This window comes from Galeopterus variegatus, unplaced genomic scaffold (genome assembly GCF_000696425.1).
Source record: "Galeopterus variegatus unplaced genomic scaffold, G_variegatus-3.0.2 Scaffold285, whole genome shotgun sequence".
Taxonomy (NCBI): Eukaryota; Metazoa; Chordata; class Mammalia; order Dermoptera; family Cynocephalidae; genus Galeopterus; species Galeopterus variegatus.
Genome location: NW_007726396.1, coordinates 88,446 through 97,979, shown reverse-complemented (window position 1 = coordinate 97,979; position 9,534 = coordinate 88,446).

The following is a 9,534-nucleotide window of genomic DNA, read 5'->3' as shown; positions in this document are numbered from 1 at the left end:
AAAAAAGAGACAAAAAGGAAAAAAAAAATTAAATCTTTGTTTCTTTTTTCCACCTAGAGTTGCTTTAATTTGATATTAAAACATGAGTTCAGAAGGGAGATAGGTATAGCTCATGCTCCCTAGAAGGAGCACAAAGGAGAAAAATCTATACTACCCCAGTTCATTCATTGATTTTGAAAACATTATTGGTTGCTCATTCTATGCCAAGCACTGGTGATAAAGTAAAGGAATCAGACATGGCTCCCTGACCTCCTGGAGTTTCTGATCCAGATTCCTAGAGCCGGAACAGACTTTAAAGACCTTTAATTCAATGGTTCCCAAATTATCTACCAAAGATCATTAATATTTTATATGATATTAATTGGTGTTTCTTGGAGTGGAGTGAAGGCAAGAATTAGGTTCCATGGCTAAATTAAGTTTGAAATGCTTGATTAAACAAAGTTAAACCTGTTTCTTCCTTCCAGGATACTCAGAGCCTTATATGTTAACATGCATTGTGATTCTAGGAGGGGTGGGGAGAGAGGATGAGACACAATATAATTATTTGCTTTCCTCACTTATTTCACCACAAATCTTTTTTTAAGAGTATCTGTTAACATCAACTGTTGGCAGAAAATATTTTTGCTGCTGCTTCCAAGACAAAGACCCAAGTCCAAATGCTTCCTCTGCTCATGAGGAAACTGAAGTGGCGTGGAATGGCCAAAACTAGAAAGGGCAGGGCTGGGACAAGAACCTGGGTCTCATGATTATTCCCATGATCTTTTGACCATTCCATTCTGCCTGTTTCTACTCTCTTCTCTCATCCCCTGGAAAAACATATGAAATCAATGTTTCTTCCTTCTTTATTTCCTTCCTTCCTCTCAGATAGTGGTAATAGTACTTGTCTTCTCACACAGTTGCTGGAGTTTTTTGGGGTTTTTTTTTTTTTGTTTTTTGTTTTTCCTCTGTTACCTATGGCTTTGGATCACAAGCTTTTAAAAGCAAAGGCCAGCATTTAGACAATAAAGTAATGAACCATTACAGCTCAGTAAATATTTGTAGCCAAAAGGTGATGGTCGATACCTTTCCTGTGCTCCCCATGCTTCCCCCTCCTCTCCAGCCTCACGTAGATCTCCCTTCTGTAGATTCTCTCCCTATCCCAACCCAGAACTACTGAGGCATCTTGTCTGCAACAACAGCACGACCCCTGAACAGGTTATTCTTTGTATACTGCCTTAAAAGTTCCATTAATAAATTTTTTAACTGATTTTTGCCTATTTACAGAAGAGATTTCTTAATTATTAATACATATGATTCACTTATGATTAAGTGCTGGAAAGAATATACAGAATATTCATTCTGTCATATATACTAGGTTGTATATGAGAGTTTTTGTAAGTGTGAGAGGATTTGTACTTACATTTATATATGTTTTATTACAAAATCTAGTTAGCCACAGGTTAGGACATATAGGCATGATTTTATACTTTGGAAGCTTGAGGGAGAAAAAATCTCTCTCCTCTGTCTCGCCTTGAGATATCCGTCCCGAATGAGCAGGAAGGGGCTGCTCTACTGACACCTTGTGGTAAATGTGCACAAGAGCCAATTAAATATATAAGCTGACCCTATGCACAAGAGCCAATTAAATAAATAGCTGACCCTTTGCTTTAATATTACATAATGCCCCAAAGAGGAAAATATTTTTATTAAAACTTTATTCAGGAAAATTAACTATTTTACCAATGTATAATCAAATCATATGTATAAGCTTTATATATGTATTCATATATATTTGATTTAAGCGCTCTGTGCGTGCGTGCGTGTGTTTGTGTGTGTGTGTGTGTGTGTATTTTGCCTTAATAGTCAAAACAGAAAATATGGCCACCACTTGCTGCGTGTGTGAACTACTCTGTGGAGTGATTTCAAAATTTGTGACAGATCTAGAAAGGGAGCCCATCGCAGTAAACTATGAAGCAAACAAGCATGAAGTAAGCTCTGGTAGGTTAGATTAGGAGATGTTGTCTCAGAAAGTGACTTTATTTGTTGGATCGCTGTTCATCACCTGTTGGGAGAACAGGGCGGATCTGATCCATGGGGATTTAGTACATTGGGGTGGGCCATCAAATATTCCACTCACATGAGAGCAGAATGCCAAGGGGCTGAGATGCTCTGACAAGGACAAACAACTAAGGCTGCCTCTTCTGTTCTTGACAATCATCCCCTTTCCCGCAGTGCAAGGTATTCACCCAGGACCAGGTCAAAATAGTATTCATTCATTCATTCTTTCATTCAACCAATAAATATTACACATCTACCATGTGCCAGACACCTGATAAATGGAGGAAATATAATGGTGAGCAAAAACATACACGGTCTCTGCTCTCATGGATTTTACAGTACTAATTAAACTTGACCAAGGACAATGGCTGAGGACCAACAAAAAGTGATAATTTTGCATGCATCATCATTCACATATTCCAACCTACCCCTGAGGAAACTTATCTCAAGTTCTGCGGGAGAAGAGAATAGTGACAAACCAAAAGAGCNTGTTTTATGCGCTCTGTGTGTGTGTGTGTGTGTGTGTGTGTGTGTGTGTGTGTGTGTGTGTGTGTGTATTTTGCCTTAATAGTCAAAACAGAAAATATGGCCACCACTCGCTGTATGTGTGAACTACTCTGTGTAGTGATTTCAAAATTTGTGACAGATCTAGAAAGGGAGCCCATCGCAGTAAACTATGAAGCAAACAAGCATGAAGTAAGCTCTGGTAGGTTAGATTAGGAGATGTTGTCTCAGAAAGTGACTTTATTTGTTGGATCGCTGTTCATCACCTGTTGGGAGAACAGGGCGGATCTGATCCATGGGGATTTAGTACATTGGGGTGGGCCATCAAATATTCCACTCACATGAGAGCAGAATGCCAAGGGGCTGAGATGCTCTGACAAGGACAGACAACTAAGGCTGCCTCTTCTGTTCTTGACAATCATCCCCCTTCCTGCAGTGCAAGGTATTCACCCAGGACCAGGTCAAAATAGTATTCATTCATTCATTCTTTCATTCAACCAATAAATATTACACATCTACCATGTGCCAGACACCTGATAAATGGAGGAAATATAATGGTGAGCAAAAACATACACGGTCTCTGCTCTCATGGATTTTACAGTACTAATTAAACTTGACCAAGGACAATGGCTGAGGACCAAGAAAAAGTGATAATGTTGCATGCATCATCATTCACATATTCCAACCTGCCCCTGAGGAAACTTATCTCAAGTTCTGCGGGAGAAGAGAATAGTGACAAACCAAAAGAGCTAGCCAAATAAGAGAGCTTTAACACTAGGGAGGCAGTAAGAAACTGAGAGAAAAGAACTTCCATGCTGGAGGCCCATTGAAAGATGATACTTATGGGTATAGCCCACGTAACAGGTGTTCACAGCATGAGTATAGCATTGTGCTGGAAGATACAGATAATTTAAAACCCATCAATGCCTTCAAGTAGCTGAATTGTCATTGAAGAACAAGATATAAGGGAAAAGTTATTTAACAAAGGAGATCATAAAGCGGCATAAAGTGAAATACTAAATGAATGGTACAGGTAGTACAAAACTAAACAGAGGAAGCTCCATGAAGGAGGCAGAAACTACTTAAGGTTGCTGAGGTGGGTTCTAAAGATGAGCAGGAATTGAGTAGGTGGAGAGGTAGGTGGGGGCAGTGGGAAAACATCCTAAGTGACGGAAACAGCAGAGAACAAGAGGGATGAGATGCAACTGGAAATGTACATTGAAAACCATGAGGAGTTTGAGATTCCTGGGGCCTTCTAAGAAGTACACTTTTCTAAGTATAAATACAAAATTACAGTGTTTGAAGACTGAGTTCTGGACTTAGAATTTCTCCTGTTTTCTCCCCTAGCCCAGTGGAAGGGCTAGCCAGCCAGGTGAATGGAAATGTGTCACCAACTAATAAGGTCATTGGGCTAGAGCCAGAGTGGGTGTAAGAAGAAAAGAGCTTTATCTACCAAGTCTCCCAGCTCCTCTTCCCTGCCAGGGCTTCCTGTCCTGACTGCAAGACAGAGCTACACCTTCTCTTTAGGAAGTGCAGTCCGGGATATTTGTCATATCGGAAGGAGATGACAGGTTCTGGGAGGAGTGCTCAGAGTGGAAAATGCAGGGTTTAAAGCTCAACAGAGGCATGACCAATAAGGCAGGAAGCTAAGAAAAGAGCCATGGGGGTCCCAGGGCCGTCACACTGCAGAGGCACTTGAAAATCAATTCATCAGCATCACCCACCTCCCTTATCCATTGTGGGTATCTCCTGAGTTCCTGCCTCCTCACTGTTAAGTCACCTCCACATTGACTAACTCCCTGTGTTCTTTCTTTGTCTGTGAATCACATTAAGTCAGGCTGTGTTCCTTTACACTCTATTATCTAATATTCAAATTTTGAGAATTTAAATAAATGTACAAACATATTTAATAGCCTATGAATACTTACTCTTGACCTAAGTTCAGTTACAGCTTTATGGCATAGGACAGGGTCCACAAAGTATGGCCCACGGGCCAAATCCAACCCACCACTTATTTTTTGTAAATAGGGATTTACTGGAACATAGCCATGCCCATTCATTTATGTATTGTCTACGGATGCTTTTGAACTACAAATGCAGAGTTGAGTGGTTGTGACAGAGACCATGTGGCCCACACAGCCTAAAATATTTATAATCGGAGCCTTTATACAAGAAACTGCTGACCCTTGCATAGGATATATACAGTTGATGATCATGACACTTGGGTTCAAACTTATTGGTTGAGGTCATGTAATGTAATCTCCCAAACTCTCATTTATATCATGTCAAAAAAAAATAGGATTAATAATGCCTGTGTTTTCAACTATGACACTGCAGTGAGGAGCAAATAAAATAACACATATGTATTTATAAACCGTAAATGCAGGGATCCAGTGCTCTAGAATCCCTAATCGTCCCATTGCAATTCTGCAGCAGCTCCAAAACACCATCTTCCTTCCCTGGGTAGAGTGAGCCCAGTCTTTCTGTTGACTGGATTCCTTGCTTTGGTTGGATTCTCACCCCCCTCCCACTGCTGGTACAAGAGGGTTCCCAAATATTTCTCTGGCTCCTGCAAGTCTCCTTGTTTTTGATATTCTTGTCAGCCCCAACAAATTCAAAGGAAAAGAACTCAGTCTTTCCATCAATGGGTCACAAAGCTTTAGAAGAGAGAAAGCCAGATGCAAATTTCAAAAAACCACTATGGCTAGATCCAAGAGTGAATCAAAGATATGCTCAAATATTTGAAGTAGAATGAGAAGCCTTTGGAAACAGTGTCCAGAAGTTTATATTTGTTCAATGAATGATAGGAAATCCCAGAAGGACTGAGTAATAAGGTTAAGTAGCAGGTGCAGGAAAGAATCTCAGCTGTGGTGCATAGAACCCATGGGGCTGCCATTCTGTAAGGGGCTTCCATCCAGGCTCCTTCTGATGCTGAGACCAGGCCTAAAAGTGACCTTTCACAGCCTCCCCACCCATCACCCCCTGATTTCCTTGATGATTAAGAGCCTGGCTCTGGGCCTGACAGTAAGCTGTAGCCTCCAACTCAAAGGAAGCTCAGCAAAAATGACCTTGTTAAACTCACTCCACAGAGCACTGTGGATGTCAGTGAGCATCTCTTCGAGATTTATGGCCCTGAAGCTAGTCTCCTATTACTTGGTGATTCTGCTGAATTTTCCATTGAGCAATAAGAGCAGGATAACAGCAGAGCAGCTCAAGGTTAGCAGCCTTCTGAAGTCCACCCAGCTCCACAAAATTTCTTTCTAATGGTATACAGAGGAGATTTATTGGGATGTTTTTGCAGGCCAGGAAATTGCTACATGATTTTGTCATTGACAAAGGAGCAAACGTCACTGCCCAGTTTCTGTTGGACGTTCTCCACCTTGTTAGCTCTTGAACTGGAAATGATGAAAATAGGCTGATTCCTTGTTCGGATATCATGTGGGAGGACAACCCAAACAATATTCTAATTTCATTGTTTTCCTTTCATGCATTATTGATGGCAACTTTAGAGTACAGCTTATATTTGAATTTCCACTTGGTTTCCTGTTCTTGTGGGATTCATTTGAATGGCTGCTAGGTTGGGCATTGAACACTTCTCTTATTATGTTGGTTTTAAACTAGTGAGGGAAAACTATAATATGAGAAGTAATTTTATTCCCACCACCTTTGCAGATGTGTCAGGTCTATTGATCAAAACTGGTTTTCTACATAGAAGGGAAAGCTATAGATATGGTATCAATACTAATTTCCATAGAGTGTAATCTACTCATTTTTAAAGTTTGTGAATTCCTAAACCAATCATATTTGTTCCAATACTACTTATGCCCTCCTTGGCACAGAAGTGATCAAAAAAGCATGAAGTAGTAACAGTACCATAACACAGTAAGCACCATATTGGTAATAAATGCCCATGACAGCATTTACACTTGCCACATTCCCTTCATGACAATAGTTAGGAATGGTGACATAGGGCAAAACAAGGAGGGGGTGTCATCAAAGGTGACTTTTTTGAAATGAGAGACGAAGAGAACAGTGGGATTACTACGGATAGAAGACTGAGACTTTGGAAAGATGTGCCATTTTTAGTACTTTTTGGTTTTCCTTTCTTTAGCTATATCTCTCTTAAGTGCCTTTTGAAAAATATTAATACTTTACTACGATGGTATACAATGTGGCTTTTTGGCACCCACGGAAGCCAAGGGCATAGAGAGGAGAGAAATTGCTCCCAAATTTGTGAAAGAGTTCTGGGTCTCAGGAGAAAGTGATTTAGCCAAGAAATTCCTAGGTTCCCGCAGTCCCTCTGAGTCACTTACTCTTTAAATCATATGTTCCATCTACTAAAAAAAAAAGTATGGATAACAACTTAATATGTTACCTTGCTTTAAGAACTAGAAAGGATTCAGCCTCAGAAAACCCTTTGCAAGCTCTCAAGTATAAAGATACCCCTCATTCCATCTCATTCCAAAGGAAGTCAAATAGAAAGTAAAACTAGAATATTTTACATAGAAGGTGAAACAACACCTCTCCAACAGCTATCAGTTAGTAATGGAACTAAATTATGAATATTGGGCCCCACCCCTCATCAGGAAAGTAGTTCTGTCTGGCCAGAGACTGCCTTCCTGTGTCCTTACTGCCACCTCTGAATCTGCACAGGCACCCACCTCCCTCCCCCACGCCCCCGTTCCCTGTGGTTGTGAGCTGTCTGTGAAGCTCCACTCCCTTCCTTTTCCCAAGTCACAGTTACAGGAATTATTGCAAGATTAACTCTGTCATATTATATTTCATTCAAGAACAGCAACTCAAGGGTTTTGGCTTCTGGAACAGGAATAAAAGGCCTACAAAATATTAAGTTCCTTGGAAGAATCTTAAAAGGTGATTTAGTGTTGGTGAAAAGTATCAGATCAGCAGCCACAAAGTCTGAGTTTGTGTTTATTCACCTCACAGGTAAAGAGACACAATATTACAAATATCCCACCACCCTACAAGTCTATTTCAGATGACTAGGATAACATACATTCCATGTAAAAAGGTAGTTCTTTACTCATTCTCATTGTGATCTTCATATAATAAAATGGTGCCTTCTAAGTACTTTCACATGAATCGTGTCAAATAACTATTCTTGCGAATGCCTGAAATAAAAGTGATGATGATGGCTTACAAACACACCATTTAACCTGCGTTAGCTAAAGCGTTTATATCTTTTTAATTGACAGACTTTATTTTTTTTTAGCAGGCTTAGGTTTACAGAAAAATTGAGTTGTGTCTTTTTTAACGCCATTTTTCTTCTTAAAAGCTGCTCTGTGTTTTGCTAAGACAAAGTAACTTGTTTTCCAGAGTGGGAGGCAATATGCTAGAGGGTGACCACGGTCCCTGGTACAAGATCCTAACTCCGCTTTTATCAGCTCTGTGACCTCTTATCGGCTCTTGTGTATTCCTTTTCCCCTCTGAGCCCCAGTTTTCTAATCTCAAAAATGAGAATAACAATAATAATAAATAATGTAACACAAAGGATTATTAAGAATTAAGTGAAATAAAGTTTAAATACCTAACAGTGCAGAGCACAAAGTAGATGCTTAAAAACTGTTTTTTATATTTTAATTCACATTGTACCTTAGGAGACTAAAATATTACTGTATCAAGGTATAAACCTAATCTTGGATTCTGATCTTTTACATGAGTTTACTCTGCCTGAGGCCTTTTGTATTAAAGAGGAAGAAAAGGGTCTTGTGACCTGCACAGAAGCGGGGAATTGGAGACATCTGGTTTTTCACCTAACCTTGTTAACTGAGCTTTTTGATCTGCTCTGAAGAAATGGGATTATAGGAAAAAGGCAAAAGAAAATTGAGAGACAGCCTCTGGACCAGGGCAGGGTTATCCCTGGCAGGAAAGAACTGTGGAGGAAACAGCAGAGCACGGAAGGGAGCAAGTGCCCAAGCAGACCACCACAGAGGCCCAGAGGGGCCCTTCCCAGCTGGCACTGATGCGGTCTGGTAAAATGCAAGACATCCCTCAGAAGAACCAGGAATGCACAGGGCAACTTTACAGGGACTACAGTCCAGCATGATTAAGCGTGAACAATGATGGGCAGCAGAATCCAGGTATTGATGCTATGTGACTTCATCTATCTTCATAAGATATGGAACCTGAGGACATTCAAGTTGTTTCCTCACCCATGTCATGGATGGCAGCTGCAAATCAGTCAGCCCTTTCTAAGAGCTTTTTTCCACCCTTGATGGAAGAAAAGGAGCTAGAACTTTGGAGTCATGCATGGGAATATGTGTTGAAGGGGAAACGGGGGATGGCAGGCTAAGAACACAGAAAAGAAACAGAGAAAACAAAAAGAGCAAAGATTTATTTGCTAACCAGGAGGACATTTGCAAATATTTCTCCTCTGCCCCATAAAGAAGGATTTCAAGGCCAGAAAAATAAAAGCACCTGTCGGATGCCAACTGATTAAAGCTCCAGGGAAAACCAGCAAATGTCTTAATTTTCTTATTCAAGGACTCTTTTTATAATCAAACACAAGAGGAAAAAGCTTTAAGTAGGTGTCTGAGTCATAAGATATATGAAATGTTTGACATGTTGCTTAGTTCTACGAAGAGAAAATTCCAAATAATTTATAATGCAGCTTTTTTAGATTCCCAGTTTGGAGGAGTCTTGAAATCTCATAAACAGGAATATAAGGGTACTACTTTTTAAAAAATGTTAAGAAGGAAAGGCTTCCCCAGACACTAATTAATACAATTGTGTATCTGTGACTGCAGAATTAAAAAGGTAATGTCTTGGGCCGGCCCGGTGGCGCACTGTTACAGTGCGCCGCTTGGGAGCGCGGCAGCGTTCCCACCGAGGGTTCGGATCCCACATACAGACCAGTTCCTGCTCACTGGCTGAGCGAGGTGCAGGCGCAACACCGAGGGTTGCGATCCCGTTGCCGGTCCCGGTCCGGTATGGGCGCGACACTGAGGGTTGCGATCCGTTGCCGGACACGAAAAA